General features: G+C 46.0%; 1 protein-coding gene across 5 annotated transcripts in view; it reads right to left on the bottom strand.

Annotated features, from left to right (window-relative positions):
• PCNX1 (pecanex 1) overlaps window positions 1–19,634 on the bottom strand; it is a 199,425-nt gene that overhangs the window by 79,933 nt on the left and 99,858 nt on the right. The gene's annotated exons all lie outside the window — the stretch shown is intronic.

Genomic DNA, 19,634 nt, shown 5'->3' with positions numbered 1-19,634 from the left:
CATGTTGCCCAGATAAACCTAGCGCTGGCTTTGCCTCGTTAGCTATCCTAAGTGATTTTTCTGGACGGGAAGAGTGGTGCTGAACAGAGTCCTGGTCGGCTGGTCAGCCGACCACAGAACTTTGTGACCTCAGGTTCTCGTTCCCCAAGAGTAAGGAGAAGGGCAACTATACTTGTCTGCTTTGTGATCTTAGGCAGGTCACTTCATTTCTCTGGACCTCAGTTCCCTCATCTGGAAAATGGGGATCGAGACTGTGAGCCCCACGTAGGACAGGGACTGTGTCCAACCCCTTTGGCTTGTATCCACCCCAGTGCTTAGCACAGAGTAACTGCTTAACAACTACCTCCATCAGAATTATTACTACCCTCCCAATTTTTTGAGCTGGATTTCCAGACTTCCTCATTCCTGGCCTCTTATAGGAGTTTCCAATCAGGACTGAAAAAGCCCCAAAGGAGTGGCTCTTAATTTTTGAATAATCAAAATCAATCAAACGACCAATGGTATTTCTTAGGTGCTTACTGTGTGCAGAGCACTGTACTAAGCACTCGGGAGAGTACAGTTCTGTCTCACCCATACCCTGTGAACCTCAATCAATCAGTGGTATTTAATGAGAATTTACTGTACGCAGATATAATAATAATGATGGCATCTGTTAAGTGCTTACTAGGTGTCAGGCACTGTACTAAGCACTGGGGTAGATAGAGAAGCAGTGTGGCTCAGTAGAAAGAGCGCGGGCTTGGGAGTCAGAGGTCATGGGTTCTAATCCCGGCTCTGCTGCTAGTCAGCTCTGTGACCTTGGGCAAGTCACTTAACTTCTCTGTGCCTCAGTTACCTCATCTGTCAAATGGGGATTAAAAAAACTGTGAGCCCCAGGTGGGACAACCCGATCACCTCGTATCCCCTAGCGCTTAGAACAGTGCTTTGCACACAGTAAGTGCTTAACAAATACCACAATTATTATTATTACAAGCTAATCAGGTTGGACACAGTCCCTGTCCCACATGGGGCTCACAGTCTAGTTAGGACAGAGGACAGGGATTGTATCAATTAGTCAATTGTATTTATTGAGCGCTTACAGTGTGCACAGCACTTACTAAGAGAGTACAGTACAAGAAACAGACACATTTCCTGCCCACGACAAGCTTAGAGTCAAGAAGAGGAGATGAGGAAACTGAGAGAAGTTAAGTGATTTGCCCAAGGTCACACAACAGGTGAGATTAGAACCCAGGTCCTCTGATTCCCAGATCTGGGTTCTACCAACTAGGCCAAGGGGCTTCTTTCTACCCCAGTGCTTGGTACAGTGCCTGGAACGTAGTAACCGCTTAACAAAAACAATGACCATCCTCTCTCTCCACCCCTCTATTTTTTGAGGTCCTAAATATAATCGGGGATTTGAACTTTCCACACTATTCCATCCCCTAAAAATCTCTGTGGTATGCACAGGGATCCAATGATTCATTTTGATCAGGGGAGCAAAAAGGGGCAGAGATTTTATTCATTCATTCAGTCAGTCATATTTATTGAGCGCTTCGTGGCTCGGTGGAAAGAGCCTGGGCTTCGGAGTCAGAGGTCATGGGTTCGACTCCCGGCTCTGCCACTTGTCAGCTGTGTGACTGTGGGCAAGTCACTTAACTTCTCTGTGCCTCAGTTACCTCATCTGTAAAATGGGGATTAACTGTGAGCCTCACGTGGGACAACCTGGTTACCCCGTATCTCCCCCAGTGCTTAGAACAGTGCTCTGCACATAGTAAGCGCTGAACAAATACCGACATTATTATTATTACTGAGTGCAAAGCACTGTACTAAGCGTTTGGGAGAGTACAGTAGTACAACAGACACAATCCCTGCCCACGACAAGCTCATGGGGGGTGAGATCAGGTTGGACACAGTCCATGTCCCACATGGGGCTCACTGTCTTAATCCCCATTTTCTGGTGAGAGAAGTGAATCCCAGAGAAGTGAAACAACTTCCCAAGGTCACACAGCAACAGACGAGTGGAGTCATCATGATTAAAACCCAAATCCTTCTTACTCCCAGGCACGTGTTGTATCCAAGAGGCCACACTACTCTGTGACAACGAGTGCCTGACGTAGGACACGCGGTAAAATATGGCGAAGTAGCGAGGCCTACAGCCCAGGCCTGGGAGTCCAAATGACCCGGGTTCTAATTCCAGCTCTGCCACTTGCCTATTGGGTGACCGTGGGAGAGTCACTTCACTTCACGGGTCTAGGTTACCTCAACCGTAAAATGGGGATGAAGACTGTGAGCCCCACGTGGAACACGGACTGTGTCTAAACTGACTAATTTGTATCTACCCCAGCACTTACTAGAGTGCCTGGCAGCAGATCACCATTAAATATATATTACATATATTACTTGAAGCAGTGTGGCTTAGTGGAAAGGGCATGGGTTTGGAAGTCAGAGGTTGTGGGTTCTAATCCCAGCTTCGTCACTTGTCAGCTGTGTGACTTTGGGCAAGGCACTTAACTTCTCTGTGCCTCAGTTACCTCATCTGTAAAATGGGGATTAAGACTCTGAGCCCCGCATGGGACAACCTGATTACCTTGTGTCTACCCCAGCGTTTAGAACAGTGCTTCACACATAGTAAGTGTTTAACAAATACCATTATTATTATTTATATATATAACAAATATAACATTGTAAGATTTATAACAATGTCACCAGCCAATTTTGTGGAAGTCCATCCAGGGCCACCCTGGATGAGGTGAGGTAACTGAGGCCCAGAGAAGTGAAGTGACTTGCCCAAGGTCACACTGCAGACAAGTGGTGGAGTCAGGATTAGAACTCATGACCTACTGACTTCCAGGCCCGGGGTCTAGCTAGTAGGCCACGCTCCTGCTGCCCTTTCTAGGTCTCGGAACAACTGCCAGGTCACGAAACTCAATGTCAGGACCACAGGTGGAAGGAGGTTGGATAATTACTTAAAAAAAACAACAGGCCATAAAGAAGTCCAGTGCCATATCTGTATTGGACGTATTAGTAATTATAATGGCAAGTCACTTAACTTCTCTGTGCCTCAGTTACCTCATCTGTAAAATGGGGATTAAGACTGTGAGCCCCACGTGGGACAACCTGATTCCCCTGTGTCTACCCCAGTGCTTAGAACAGTGCTCGGCACATAGTAAGCGCTTAACAAATACCAACATTATTATTATTATTATTAATGGAACTTGATAAGCGTTTCATTTATTCATTCACTTGTATTTAATGAGTGCTTACTGTTTGCAGAGCACTGCACTAAACGTTTGGAAAGTACAATTCGGCAACAAATTGAGCCAATGGGCTCACAGTCTAGAAGTGGGGAGACAGACAATGAAACAAAACAAGTGGACAGGCAGGTCGCTTATTTTGTGAAAAGCACTAAGCTGAGGTAGATACAAGATAATCTGGTTGGACAAAGTTCCTATCCCACAGGGAAAAGGCTCTTATAGGACAGACTAGCAGAAAAACAAAAGTCCAGTATAAAATCAGATGAAATCCTACTCCATTCAAAGGTATTTATCAAGTTCTTACTATGTACAGAGCACTGGTAACCCTTGGGAGAGGACGGTTACCAGAGTTAGCAGACTGTAATGAGTTTACCACATAGATGGGGAGGGAGACATTAAGAGAAGTAATTTATAAGACACAATTTAAAGATATGTACATAACAGCCATGGGGTTGAGGGTGGGGCGAATATCAAATGCCCAAAGGTCACGGATCCACAGATGACGCAAAGGTCACCGATCCACAGACGACGCTGAAGGGAGCGGGAGCCAGGGAAAAGAGGGCTGAATCGGGGAAGGCCTGTTGGAGGAGACGTGACTTTAAAGATCCTTTGAAGGTGGAGAGAGTGGGGGGGTCTGGCAAATGTGGAGTGGGAGGGTGTTCCAGGCAAGGGGATGATGTGAGAAAGAGGTTGGTGGTGAGAGATGAGATCAGGCCACAGACATGACCTGACCCGCTTTCTTCTGAAGATACGTGATCCACAAGATGAGTGGGGAGAGACGGTCAAACAGTGGTGAGGAAATATGGTATCCGATTTCTGAGTGAACTAAAATCTACAGAGCCACGGGGCAGTCCAACCTTTCTCTACGGCTGCGATATGGAACCCACATAAAGCTGTCACTTATCGACGCAGACGAGACATCAAAAGGCAACACGGGGGGTGGAGAAGCAGCGTGGCCTAGTGGATAGAGCACGGGCCTGGGCGTCTGAAGGCCATGGGTTCTCATTCCGGCTCCGCCACTTTTCTGCTGGGTGACCGTGGGCAAGTCATTTCACTCCTCTGGCCCTCAGTTACCTTATCCGTAAAACGGGGATTGAGACTGTGAGAGCAGAGCCACGCGCACTTTAACGCGGTCACAGTAGGTTGGATAAGCAAGCGAAATGAGAGTCGGCAAGGTCTCCAAACAACTGCTATCCAAACCCAAAGCAAGGAGGGAAGAGAACACGTTCTAAGAACCAGGTAACACAGGCTGAGAAAATGAAGCACCCCAGCTGAAAACTATAGCCCACGGCTGAGAAGAGACATATTGTAAAATATGGCTTAAGAGTGGAGACAGTGGTTCTTTTTGAGCAAAAGCTTCAGAGCAGAAGGAAAACGAGGAGGTAAACCATTAAACATATGAGACAGCCTTTTGTCTTCTTTTTTTTAGTATTTGCTAAACGCTTACTATCAATCAATAGTATTTATTTGCACAGCACTGTGCTCAGCTCTTGGGAGAATACAACAGAATTAGCAGATACGTTCCCTGCGCATAATGAGCTTTCAGTCTAGAGCTTATAGTCTAATACGCGTCAAACACTGTTTTAAGTGCTGTTCTAGGAGAAAAGGGAATTAGGCTGGACACAGTCCCTGGGGCTCATGGGGCTTATAGTCTAAGTAGGAGGGAGAACAGGAGAGCTGAGACCCAGAGAAGCGACGTGACTTGCCCAAGGTCACGCAGCACACGTTTGGCAGAGCCGGTTTAGAAGCCAGATCCTCTGGTTCCCGGGCACATGCTCTTTCAATTAGGCTATACTACTTTGCGTAGGCACCCTGAGGCCTAGAATAAATTTTTCAGCCACCCATGTGTGTGTGTTCACCATCAGAGAAGCAGCATGTCTCAGTGGCTAGACCACGGGCCTGAGAGTCAGAAGGACCTGATTCTAATCCCAGCTCTGCCACCTGTCTGCTGCGTGACCTTAGGCAAGTCACTTAACTTTCCTGGGCCTCAATTACCTCATCTGTGAAACTGGGATTAAGAGTGTAAGCCCCATGTGGGACAGGGGCTATGTCCAACCTGATTAACTTGAATCTATCCCAGTGATTAGAACAGTGCTTGGCACATAGTAAGTGCTTAAGAAGTACCGTAATTATCATTCTTCTTCAAATACGATGGACAACTGTATATATCCACATCTATCCAAAGACCAGGGGCATTTTAACTACTTTTCGCGAGGACACGTATTTGCTCTTTTAAATGAATCTCTCAAATATAAAAAAGCCACTTAAAATATTTGCAACCAAGTATATCTGATGAAAACAAAGTTTTCAGCCAGCAGGAAAGCTGTGATTACATTGCTTTGCAAAACAGGGCATGAAACACAGACACTCATCAACAGGTACCACTTCAATCCCTGAGGAGCCAACGGTAATTATCCGACTGTCAAGAAAGTAGGACTCGAAAGTCAAAATACTGTAAGGCAGGCTATGCCAAGGGGAAATCCACTAATGGCCTTTACCAAAAGATGCCCATCTGAGTTCAATCATTTTTCCAGAAAGAAAAAAAAAGTATGTAGCTTTGTTCAACCACTAAAGTCACCATTAGACTCTGTAAACAACTTTGGACATAAATCTGGGCGGAAGCAAGAGAACCCACCACGACAAATATTGAATTTTACCCGTTCTTCATTATTATGAAAAGAACAGACTACCTCCTATCCTTTAACTTTCACCACCTGACAATTTTAGGATTTACCTATCCTCAGATTTTGAATGAGCACACAGTTAGCACTCAATAAATCCCATGGGTTGGTTGCTGGGTGAAAGCCCAATGGAAAAAAAAAACTTTCAACACTACATAACTGTTAATACCCACAATAAATTTATTCTTGGCTAGCATTATGCAAAACCTATTTGGCAGATGCACAAGGAACCCTGATTCCTAAAACTGATTGTCCAGGATTAATGAGCAAGAAGAAGAGAATTGACCAGCTGTCTCCTGACTCTTCAGAATGGCATCCAAGCCTTTTCCTGAGCCCAGAACATCTAAATCAGTTACCAGGATAAAAGAAAGGCTGTCCATGAGAAAGGATTCATTAGGTCCCCATTATTTTATCGGTAAATAGGTAATAGTCCTCAACATAATAATGATGATGATAATAATATAGTACCTATTAAACACTTACTATGTATCAAGCACTGTTTCTTGTGGGGAGGGAACGGGTCTACCAACCAACTCTATTGTACTGTCCTCTCTCAAGCACAGTAGGCATTCAATGAATATGACTGATTGATCGGTTCATTGATTGTTTTAAGCGCTGGGGAAGACACAAGATAGTCAGGCCGGACTCAGTCCCCGTCCTACACAGGGCTCACAATCTAAGAAAGGAGGAGGACAGGTATTGAATCCCCATTTTACAGATGAGGTAACTGAGGCCCAAAGAAGTGAAGTAACCTGCCCAAAGTCACACAGCAGACGTATGGGAGAGGCAGAATTAGAAGCCAGGTCCTCTGACTCTCAGGCCCGGGCTCCAGGCACTATGCCACACTGCTTTTCTTAACAAGAAAAAAGTCACCTGCAGGAAAGTTCTAGGGAAAAGACCCCTGTTCAGACTTTTTGGAAATGCAATGATGTTGTAATACAAAAAAAAGGAAAAAGAAAACTAGCCCATTCCCTGTGCCTTACCTCTATTGTATTAATACACTGATTAACTTTCAAACACTGTTCAGAGCCAAAGTGATGAATGATCCATTTATTCCTTGGGCTATTCCAACCACCTCTCATAAAACACCTGTTGCTGTTCAGATGTTAATTTATCTGCACTGACAATTTAACTCCTCTTTAGAAAATAATCAGTCCATTATACCCATTTTTAGGTTGTGAGTCTAATTCCCACCTTTGTATTCTCTCCTACCACTTAGGTGGGTTTTTTTGGTTTTAATTACATTTGTTAAGCGCTTACTATGTCCCTGGCCCTGTTCTAAGCACTAATCAGGTTGGACATAGGCCCTGTCCCTCTTGGGGCTCACAGTCTTAACCCCATTTTACAGATGATTCAACTAAGGCCCACAGAAGTGAAGTCATTTGTCCAAGGTCTCTCATCACATAACTGGCGGGGCTGGGATTAGAACCCGGGTCCTTCTGACTCCCAGGCCCGTGCTCTATCCATGTGGCCACCTTGTTTCTCCTTAATACAAGGCTCTGCATCAAGTAATTGCTTAAGAAATATCATTACTACTATTACATTGTCATTCTTTAGGGTGCAAGAGTCATAGCTGTAAAAATATAGTTGACTGAATAATAATAATGCTTGTATAGAAGCAGCTTGGCTTACTGGACAGAGCATGGGCCTGGGAGCCAGAGGACATGGGTTCTAATCCCAGCTCTGCCACTTACCTACTGTGTGACTTTGGGCAACCCACTTAACCTCTCTGTGCCTCAGTTACCTCAGCTGTAAAATGGGGATTAAGACTGTGAACCCCACGTGAGACAACCTGATTACCTTCTATCTATCCCAGTGCTTAGAAGAGGGCCAGCGACATAGTAAGTGCTTAACAAATACTATTATTATTATTTATCATTATTATATGTAAAACACTACATACCAAGAATTGTCCTAAAAACTGGGGTAGATTCAAGATTATCAGGTGGGACACAGTTCCTGTCCAATCAGCCAATGACCTTTATTAATTTTTTGGTATTTGTTCAATGCTTACTATGTACCAGGCACTACACTGAGCAATGGGCTAGATACAAGCTAATCAGGTTGGACACAGTCCCTGTCCCTCATGGGGCTCACAGTCTTCATCTCCATTTTACAGATGAGGGAACTGAGATCGGTCAAGTGACTTGCCCAAGATCACCCAGCAGACAAGTAATGGAGCTGGGATTAGAACCCAGGTCATTGTTGACTCCCAGGCCCGTGCTCGTCCCACCAGGCAGCACTCTTCTAAGCGCTGGGGAGAGGACAATATAACAGAACTGGCAGAAATGTTCTCTGCCCACAAGAAGCTTAGTCTAGAAGAGAGGACAGAAACTACAATAAATTTTGGGTATGTACACAGGTGCTTCGGGGCTGAGGGTGAGGTGAATAAAATGTACAGATTAATGTGTAAATCCTTTATAAAGTCACGGTCTAAGTGAAGAGATTGCTGATTCGATTCTAACAAACTCTTCAACCTCTTTCCTTCAGATCAGTCAATCAGTGGTATTTACTGAGCAATTACTGTGCGGTCAGCACTGCACTAGGCAGTTGGGAGAGTAGAAGACAACAGGGTTGGCAGATACTGTCCACAATGAGCGTAAAGGCTTCAGAGGTAAGAAATGCTTTAATTTCTTAGTTTAGTTGAAGAAGCAGCTTGGCGGAGTGGATAGAGCACGGACCTGGGAGTCAGAAAGTCGTGGTTCTAATCCCGGCACTGCGACTTGTCTGCTGTGGCACCTTGGGCAAGTCACTTCTCTTCTCTGTGCCTCAGTTACCTCATCTGGAAAATGGGGATTAAGACTGTGAGCCTCATGTGGAACAAGGACTGTGTCCAACCCATTTTGGTTGTATCTGCCCCAGGGTTTGATACAGTGCCTGGCACATAGTAGGCACTTAACAAATACTGTAATTAATTAATGCCCTTCTTTGTTCTTAATATCTGATCAGGCGGGGACAAAAGTTATACGAGAGTGCTCAACAGAACCCCGTTAGCTGCCCGGAACAGTAGGTATTCCCTTCTCAGAAGCTGGGTTGATCCAAAGTTACTGGATTAAGATGACTTTTTTTTTTCCTATTGGAAAAAGTCACAGGACCATAATTCATTCATTCGATCTTATTTATTGAGCACTTAATGTGTGCAAAACACTGTACTAAGCGATTGGGACAGTATGGTACAACATAATACAAAGTACAAGACATAATCTCTGCCCAGCATAAGCTTCACGGTCTAGAGGATGTCATACCCATAACTGTCAAAGAACGATAATGTGATTTAAAGAGGGCACTTGGCAGGAAAGGGTGCAGCTAAATTCAAAAGAAAGCTGATAACTGAACGTAAGTAGAAAACATCCATTTTTTTTTAAAAAAACATTCTAAGCAACGAGACCTAGTAGGTAGAGCAAGGGCCAGGGTATCAGAAGGACCTGGGATCTAATCCCGGCGTGACCTTGGGCAAGTCATAAATCCCTGGGGTTGATTCGAGATAACCATATTGGTATTTACTGAGTACCTACTGTGTGCAGGGCACTGTACGAAGCGCTTGGGAGAGTACGCTAGAACAGAGTTGGTAGACACATTCCCTGGCCACAAAAACCTTAGAGTTTAGAGGCAGAGACTAGACTGTTAAGAGATTAACTTCTCAGCGCCTCAGCTACCTCATTTGCAAAAGGGGGATGAAGACTGTGAGCCCCATGTGGGATAGGGACTGTGTCTAAGCTGATTAGCTTGTAACAACCCCAGGGCTTAATACACTACCTGACACACAGCAAGCACATAATAAATGCCATACCAAAAACAAACAAAAAACACCCAAAGATAATGAAAGTCCCATCTGCTTTTTAGCAAAAACTGACTAAAATTCACAAAGCTCAAAAATAAAGTCACCTTCCAGATGCACATAGGAAACCCACACTGTGCCCTAATTTTGGAAGAAATAATAGCTGTAACAGGAAAGCAGATTTCAGTCGGTCACTCGTATTTATTGAGCGCTTACTCTGTATGCTGAGCACTTTACTAAGCGTTTGGGAGTGTACAAGATAATATAACGGACACATTCCCTGCCCACAACAAGCTTACAGTCTAGAGAGAAACAGATTGGACTCAGTCCCTGTCCCAAATGGGGCTCACAGTCTTAAACCCCATTTTCCAGATGAGGGAACTGAGGCACAGAGAAGTGAGGTGACTTGCTCAAGGTCACACATCAGTCGAGTGGCAGAGCTGGGATCAAAACCCAGATCCTTCTGATTCCCCGGCCCAGGCTCTATTCTCTAGCCACGCTGCTTCTTTTCTTCCCCACATACTTGGTTGAATGGTGTCAGCCTCTGATCTCCCTTCCTCCTGTCTCTCCCCACTCCAGTTTATTCTTCATTCTGCTGCCCAGATCATCTTCCTGCAGAAACCGTCTGAGCCTGTCACTCCCCTTCTTAAAAACCTCCAGTGGTTGCCTAGCCTATCCAACTCGGCATGAAACAAAAACTCCCCACTCTTGGCTTCAAAGCTCTCCACCACCTGGCCCCCTCCTACTTCACCTCCCTTCTCTCTTTCTACTGCCCACCCTGCCTGCTCCGCTCCTCTGCCGCTCACATCCTCACGGTCCCTCGTTCACGCCTATCCCACCGTCGACCTGTGGCCCATGTCCTACTGCTGTCCCGGAATGCCCTCCCTCCTCACGTCTGCCGAGCTCTGTTTCCCTCTTCAAAGCCTTACTGAGAGCTCACCTCCTCCAGGAGGCCTTCCCAGATTGAGCTACTCCTTTTCCCTCTGCTCCCCCTCCACCCTCTGCTCCTTTCCCTTCCCCCTTTGCCTCCCCTCAGCTAAGCCCCCTTTCCCTCTGCTCCTCCCTGTCCCCCTTCCCCTCAGCACTGTAATCATTTGTATATATTTTTTATTACCCTATTTATTTTGTTAATGAGGTGTACACCCCCTTGATTCTATTTATAGTGATAATGTTGCCTTGTTTTTGTTTCATTCTGTTTCACTCTGCCGTCTGCCTCCCCCGATTAGACTGTGAGCCTGTCACTGGGCAGGGATTGTCTCTGTTGCCGGATTGTACATTCCAAGCGCTTAGTACGGTGCTCTGCACATAGTAAGCACTCAATAAATACTACTGAATGAATGAAGGAATAAAGTTACTATCTCATCTGAGACTCTAGTGAAATGAATCACGATCCTCACCAGCATCTTTCCAACTTGCAAGGAATTAGTCTTGCTTGTCTTATGCTGTCAAGTCATCTCCGACCCATAGCGACATCATGGACACATCTCTCCCACAACACCCCGCTCTCCATCTGCAGTCATTTTGGTAGTGGATCCACAGAGTTTTCTCGGTCAAAATCCGGAATTGGTTTACCATCGCCGCCTTCCACGCAATCAACTTGAGTCTCCACCCTCGGACTCGCTCCCATGTCGCTGCTCCCCGGCTCAGGGGAGTTTTGACTTGCAGCAGATTGCCTTCCACTCACAAGCCACTGCCCATAGATGACTAATAATTCCAAAGTCTCGAGAGTTAATTTATCTCCCAGCCGAAAGAACCAATGAGGTGAAGCAGGTAGAACAAACTGTTTGTGACATGACTAAAGGGGTATTTCTCACTGAGGTGTGAAACTGTTGGCTTTTTTTAGAAAAGAAAATAAAGCTTCCTAGGAAGCTGGGTTTAATTGTGATTGAAATTGTCCCTTTATCGTCCTCATCTCAAAATATGGCAGCTTCTTAGGGCTCTGTGTTTTTGATAGGAGCAGCTCGTGCTCATCTGTTGTTGATTCTACTCTATTGTCTTAAAATATAATCAGAGTAAATAAAACAAACTGTGGCCCTAGTGGCCAGACAGAAGAATCCATCTTAGTTTGAGCTTCTGAATCCGGCAGCTTGTTGTGAAATTGGTCAATTGTTTTCCACGCAAACCCTAATTTCCAATTTTTTTGTACTCTGACGAGGATGCTGAAAGCTGCTGTTTTATTCTGGGTGTGTCCTTGTCAAATACTGACATTGAATTGCATCCCAAGAGTAATGAGAGACACTCATTTAACTTGTCAACCACCATTAGATGGGCCAAAAGAGTAGAACCTAGCCCGTCAGTCGTATTTATTGAGTGCTTACTGGGTGCGGAGCACTGTATTAAGAGCTGGGAGAGTACAACATGAAAACAGACACATTTTCTCTCCACAATGAGCTTACAGTCCAGAGGCGGAGAGAGACATTAATAGAACACAGTAGAATTACACATATGTACGTAAGTGCTGTGGGGATGAGATGGGGGATCCCTCAGGAGACTCGGCCCGCAGGCCAACTTTCGGTCGAAGCCCTCCAAGGACTTGGCTTCGTTTCCCCTCAAAGCTCCCAAATCAGGGCTGCTGATCCAGGGGCAGGACACCGCCCTCCCCCCAACACTCAATTCCCAGGCCTTACTTTCAAAAAATCTTGATGACGTCTTGTTTTGTTCTGTTGTGCTTTGCTGTCTGTCTCCCCTGTTTAGAATGTGAGCCCGTCATGGGGCTTGTCTCTATCTGTTGCCGAACTGTACATTCCAAGTGCTTAGTACAGTGCTTTGCACATAGTAAGCGCTCAATAAATATTATTGAATGAATGAGTAAAGGGAGCAAATCAGGGTGATGCAGAAGGGAGTGGGAGAAGAGTAAAGGAGGACTTAGTCTGGGAAGACCTCTTGGAGGAGATGGGGCTTCAATAAGGTTTTGAAGTGGGGGAGAGTAATTGTCTGTTGGATGCGTGGAGTGAGAGTGCTCCAGGCCAGAGGGAGGATGTGAGAGAGAGGTTGGCAGTGAGATAGTCGAGATCTAGGAATAGTCAAAAGGTTGGCATTCGAGGAGCGAAGTGTGCGGGGCTGGGCTGTGGTAGGATAGAAGCGAGGCGGGATAGGAAGGGACATGGTGGTGGAGTGTTTTAGAACCGATGCTGAGGAGATTCTGTGTGATGTGGAGGTGGATGGGCAACCACTGGAGTTTTTTGAGGAGTGGGGTGACAAGTCCGCAATGTACCTGTAGAAGAATGATCCGGGCGGCAGACTGAAATACGGACTGAGTGGGGAGAGACAGGAAGCTGGGAGGTCAGCCAGGAGGCCGATGCAATAATGAAGGTGAGATAGGATAAGCGCTTGGTAGCAGTTTGGATGGAGAGGACAGGGTGGATTTTAGCGATGTTGCGAAGGTTGAACCGACAGGATTTAGCAACGGATTGAATATGTGAATATTCAGGTATATCTTGCCATTCACGGAGCTTGTGGCTAAAAGCAAGCGAGTCGATGCTGATGGCGAGTTTCCACATCACTGCTGCCTTCTCCCTGGGCCTCCCCTCACTGCCATGTTCAGAGGCCCTGAAAGGTCTCAGAAAAGCTAGTACTTTGAAAGCAGTAAAACGGAATCTCCAGAGCACTGACTTTTCGGCGGCTCTCTCCCTCTTCCTTACCCACTCTCTTCTCCCATCGTAATACAGCTCACACTCTTCATTCCTTTCAAGTTTACTCATGACACTTCATTCTCATCTCTCCCACCTCTGACCCCCTACTCTCCCCATTTCCTGGAACTCCCTCCCTGCATGCTACCAGTCAGACTACAGCTCTTCAAAGACTTCAAAGGGCCTTCTGAGATCGTATCTCCTCTAAGAGGCCTTTCTGTGTAATCTCATCTTCCCACTCTACATCCCCCAACAGCCGATTCAGCTTTAGGCGCTCAATAAATACCCGAGCCATTCGCTGAAGGAACACGGCAATGTTCTTGCCCAAGGTCACACAGCAGACATGGGGTGGAGCCAGGATTAGACCCCAGGTCCTTCTGACTCCCAGGCCCGGGATCTATCCACGAAGCCACCCTGTTTCTTCTGAGACATGAGCTGAATATTCCTCTCAGTACATTCCCTCTTTTTCCCTATCTCAACTCTGCTGCCAGGGCCAGGAGAGGGGGAAATCAGCCTACTCCTTCTGTTGCCTCCGGGCTGAGGTCCAGTATGGCGGAGGCCCAACCTTCTGCAGAGGAGAACATGCAACTCCACTGCAGCGGGATCCCTAGGCCACAGAAAACTCTTCCATCTCCCCATCTTCCTCCCCCTAGCAAGGTAACTTCCTTGTCCTGTACACATCGACCGGGCCTCAATCCAGAGTCCGATGGGCGAGGAGTTCATTTTGTTGGGTTCTCCTGAATGAAAAGGATGTTGGGTCTCTATCCTCACTCGATAATTCTCACTGAATCAAAGGCTACTATGACACAATTTTCCTCAAAACTGAAGTGCTTCAATAGCATAATTCCCAAATTAGACAAGCCACTGCATTAGACTCTAGATTGCAAACTCATTGTGGGCAAGGAACATATCTACCAACTCTGTTGTACTGGACTCTCCCAAGCGCTTAGTATCGTTCTCTGCACACAATAAGCGCTCGATAAATACCACTGATTGACCGACTAAGTTCCCAGCGGACAAGGGATATGTCTACCAACTCTGTTATACTGTACTATCCCAAGAGTTTAGTACAGCGCTCTGCACACAGTAAGCACTCAAATACCATTGTTTGCACTAAAGACAATATAACATTTCTGGAAATAGGATAGTAATAATAATAGTAACAATTTGGCATTTGTTAAGCACTTACTATGTGCCAGGCACTGTTCTAAGTGGGGTAGGTACAAGATAATCAGGTTGTCCCACGTAGGGCTCACAGCCTTCATCCCCATTTTACAGATGAGGTAACAGGCATAGAGAAGTTAAGTGACCTGCCCAAGGTCACACAGCTGACAAGCGGCGGAGACGGGATTAGAATCCATGATCCCTGACTCCCAAGCCCGTGCTCTTTCCACTAAACCTCGCTGAAATACAGCCCTCCATTCGTAATGGAAATTACGTGCCTTTCAATTTATTTGAGCTTGGAGAAAGGAGCTAAAAGAAGGCACTGACATTAAATTAAGCATTGCTATTTTACTCAGTATCGAATTAAGCGGAACTTCGTTTCTGGCATTTGTTAAGCACTTACATGTGCCGAGCACTGTACTTAGTACTCTAGGAAAGATGCAAGCTTATCAGGTTGGACACAGTCCATGTCCCATGTGGGACTCCCCATCTTAATCTCCAGTTTACAGACGAGGTAACTGAGGCACAGAGAAGGGAAGTGACTTGCTCAAGGTCACACAGCACACAAGTGCTGGAGTCAGATTTAGAACCCAGATCCATTTGCCACGGAGAAGCAGCGTGGCACAGTGGATAGTGTATGGGTCTTGGAGTCAGAAGGCCATGGGTTCTAATCCTGGATCCGCCACTTCATTCATTCATTCATATTTATCGAGCGCTTACGGTGCGCAGAACACTATACTAAGCATTTGGGAAGTACAGTTCGGCGACAGACAGAGACAATTCCTACCCACCAATGGGCTCACTGTCTAGAAGAAGGCCACTCGTCTGCTGTGTGGCCTTGGGCAAGGCACTTCACTTCTTGGTACCTCAGTTACCTCGTCTGTAAAATGGGGATCGAGATTGTGAGCTCCAGGTGGAACAGGGACTGCGTCCAACCTCAATTGCTTTTTATCCACCCCAGCATTTAGAACAGTACCTGGCACTTAACAAATACCATAATTATTAAGATAGCCGGCCTTCAGTCTGATTGAGTATTTCAACTTGTTTCCACTTGTTTCCCGAGACCACCCAAATGCCCACCTTAACTGCTAAACGGACAACGCACTGGCTTTCAGTCTGGAAACTACCAGTGGGTTAGATGTCGAGAATCAAAGCGAGGATTTTCGCTTGTCACTTTCCAAAGAGTGATGGGTCTTTTGAAATAAAAACGTGATGATATCCAAAGATTGCCCCTGACATACTTGTAAACCTTGTAGGAGGGCTGGTTGAAATCTTGGTTCATTCACTCACTCATTCAACTGTATTTATTGAGCACCGAAAGTGGGCAGAGCACCATACTGATCGCTTGGGAGAGGACTATTTTAACAAAAAACAGACACATTCCCTGCTGTATAGTAAGTGCTTGTCTGGGCAAATACCACATATTCAATTTTTTTTTAAGATAGCTAAAACGCCTTTGGCAATGCGAGAGTTTGTGCTACTCCCTTCTGCTCCTCCAACTCAGGAATTCGAGCAGAAGCTAAAAATAGCCCCATCCTATCAGTCTGGAGCTGCATGGAAAGGAAGGAGTATCTATCTAGGTCTTATTAATAATAATAATAGAAACAACTGCGCTATTCGTTAAGTGCTTACTATGTGCCATGCACTGTACCAAGCGCTGGCGGGTGGGGGTGGATACAAGCAAATTCAGTTGACACAGTTCCTGTCCTTAAGGGGTACACAGTCTCAATCCCCATTTTACAGACGAGGGAACGGAGGTCCAGAGAAGTGAAAGGACTTACCTCAGGTCACACAGCAAGCAAATGGCAGAGCCCATGACTTTCTGCCTCCCAAACCTGTGCTCTATCCACTAGGCCATGCTGCTTACTTCTGATCCAGGAGTAGGGTTGGGAGAAGAGTGAAGTCACTCAATCAATGATTTTCCTAAGCACTTATTGTGTGCAGAGCACTGTACTAATCGCTTGGCAAGGTACAAATCTCAGAATAGCCCTAGGACATCAATCCATCAACAGTATTAAGCACTTCCTGTGTGCAGAACACTGTACTAAATGTTGGGAGAGTACAATTCATTCAAATTTATTGAGCACTTACTAAGCACAGAGCACTGTACTAAGCACTTGGGAAAGTACAATCTCTGCCCATAACGAGCTCACAGTCTAGACGATAGAACAGAGTTGGTAGACACGCTCTCTGCCCACAAAAAATGGTTTGAACAGGACAGGACACTGATCTACTTCACTCCGGGATGGCAGAGAGACAGAGAAGAGGGTCTTCCAAGTCATCTTCAATTCTGACTTGATCGACCATTCTGACTCAGAATAGCCTAAGACCCTCAATCAATCAATAACTCAATTGTAGGAGGGAGAACGGGGATTGAATCCCCATTTTGCAGTTGAGGAAACTGAGGGTCAGAGAAGTTCATTCGTTCATTCAATCGTATTTATGGAGTGCTTACTGTGTGCAGAGCATTGTACGAAGTGCTTGGAAAGTAGCATTCGGCAACAGAGAGAATCCCTACCCTACAACGGGCTCACTGTCTACAAGGGGGGAGGGAAGTGACTTGCCCAAGGTGACACAGCAGGAAAGTGGCAGAGCACCTGCCCACTCACCAAATTGGACACACACTCTATCTCATCATCTCTAAGCACTGCACAATCTCTACCCTCACCGACTCTGAAATCCCTCTATCTGACCACAACCTCTTCATTTGCCTTCTCTCCCACACACCCCAGAAATCTGTACTGTTCCACCACAGAAACCTCTGACTTTTTGACCCTATCCAATTTTCTCAATTCATCATGCTTCACTTAGCCTCCACTCCCTAACTACCTTCCCTTGATGACCAAATGCACGATCTCAACCCCACCCTCTCTACTGAACAACTCACTCGCTCCCCTATCCCTTCGTCAATCTCATACCATTAACCCACAATCCTGGATCACTTCCTCAGGCCGCCTCCTTCCCCAATGGGCAGGGGTTGCAGAACGCTGCTGGCAAAGATCTAGTTGTCAGGCCGACCGCATCCGATTGAAGTTTATCCTTGCATGCTTTAACTCTGCCCTCTCTTCTACCCGGCAAAATTATTTCTCCATCCTTATTGACACCCAAGCCCATCACCCTTCACCAGCTGTTCCAGACATTCAACTCTCTCCCTAGGGCACCTGTCCCCCTGCCTCTCCCATCCCTTGCCCCCAATGAGCTGGCCAACTACTTGAATAAGAAAATTGCCACTATCAGGCATGATCTCCCTAAAATCTCCCCCGCCCCTTCCCAATCCCTCCCCTTTCAACTCTCCCATCTTTCCCAAGAGTACCTCTAGAAGGGATCTCCTGCCTTCTCTCAAAATCCACGCCCCCCTCCAACTGTGCATCCGACCCAATTCCATCACACCTTATCGAAACACTTGACCCCTCCTTTCTTCCCTCTCTAAATTCCATCTTGAACTGGTCGCTCTCCAATAGCTTCTTGCCCACGGTTTTCAAACATGGCCATGTCTCCCCATCCTAAAAAAAACCCTCCCTTGACCCCATGGCTCCCTCCAGTTATTGCCTCAGCTCCCTCCTACCATTCCTCTCTAAACTCCTCGAGCGAGTCGTCTACACCCACTGTCTCAAGTTCCTCTCTTCCAATTCTCTCCTTGACCCCCTCCAATCTGGCTTCTGTACCTTTCACTCCACAAGATCGCCACCTCAAAGGTCACCAATGATCTCTTTCTTGCCAAACCCAACGGCTTCTACTCCATCCTAATCCTTTCCTAACCTCTTGGCTGCCTTCAACATTGTAGATCATCCCTTCTCTCACTGACTCTGTCCTATCCTGGTTCTCCTCTTATCTCTATGACAGCTTATTTTCAGTCTCTGTCACAGGCTTCTCCCACCAACTAACTGTGGGGGTCCCTCAAGGTTCAGTTCTGGGTCCTCTTTCTATTCTCCATCTATACGCACTCCCTTGGAGAATGTATTCGCTCCCATGGCTCCAACTCCCACCTCGATGCAGATGATTCCCAAATCTCCACCTCCGGCCCTGATCCCTCTCCCTCTCTGCAGTCTCGCACTTCCTCCTGCCTTTAAGACATCTCTAGTTGGATGTCCTCCCATCGCCTCAAGCTTAACAAGTCCAAAACAGTCCTTAACTTCCCACCCCAACTCCTGTCCTCCCTGTGACTTTCTCAACACTATAGATGGCACCACCATCCTTTCTGTTTCACAAACCCGTAACCTTGGCGTTGTCCTTGACTCTTCTCTCTTTCAATGAACCCACATATTCAATACATCACTACATCCTTTCGGTTTCACCTTCACATTGCTAACACCCCTGATTTCTTCCTTTTTTTTTTTAAGGAAATTTATTTAGCCTCTTGATGTTCCTAACGCTCTCTGTGTTCACTGTCTAATTGTTACAGTTCAAATGATCTGTCTGGTGTTTTCCTGATGTTTACAAAGAAAGGTGCTTGCTAAGAGTTGGCAGACAAACTGTGAATCTAAAACAACCATATAAATAAAAGTTTGGGTGGCATATACCTAATAAAGGCAACGATCCAAATTACAGCAACAGAATACATTTTGAAATGTCTGGTTTTCAGTGCCTTTCTTAGAGAACCACTGGAAAATCACGAGATTTTCATAACCGTTAAGTGCTTAATATGTGTCAAGCACCGTCTTAAGCGCAGGGTAGACTCCAGCTACCAGCCAGGCCCTGTCCTGCGTGAGACCCCCCAGTTTAAACTGGAGGGGGATTTAATCCGCATTTTGACAGTGAGGCAACTGAAGCACAGAGGAGTCATATGACTTGCCCAAATTCACACAGCAAGCGATCGGTAGAGCCAGAGATAGAACCCAAGTGCTCTGAATCCCAGGCCCGTGCTCCTTCTACTAGGCCACGCTGCTTCCGCTTTACAATGCTGGGTGGCTGTAGACAGAATCCTCCTCTAGGTAAACAAAAATCATCAGACATCCATGAGTATTAGCAGAATCTGAGATCATTAAGGACTCATAATGGCTTTGGGGAGCTTGGCTGCAAGGACGTTGCTCAATAAATCACAGTTTTCCTTCTTCCAAAGAGATTTGCTCAAAACGTCAACCTTTCCCCCAAATGAGGTAAAGCCTGCAGAAGAAAAATGGTAAGAAAAATCCACGAGGAATTGCTTCAACTA

This window comes from Ornithorhynchus anatinus, chromosome 1, assembly GCF_004115215.2.
Source record: "Ornithorhynchus anatinus isolate Pmale09 chromosome 1, mOrnAna1.pri.v4, whole genome shotgun sequence".
Taxonomy (NCBI): Eukaryota; Metazoa; Chordata; class Mammalia; order Monotremata; family Ornithorhynchidae; genus Ornithorhynchus; species Ornithorhynchus anatinus.
The sequence above is the reverse complement of the archived record's forward strand: the minus strand, read 5'-3'. Positions and strand labels throughout refer to the sequence as shown.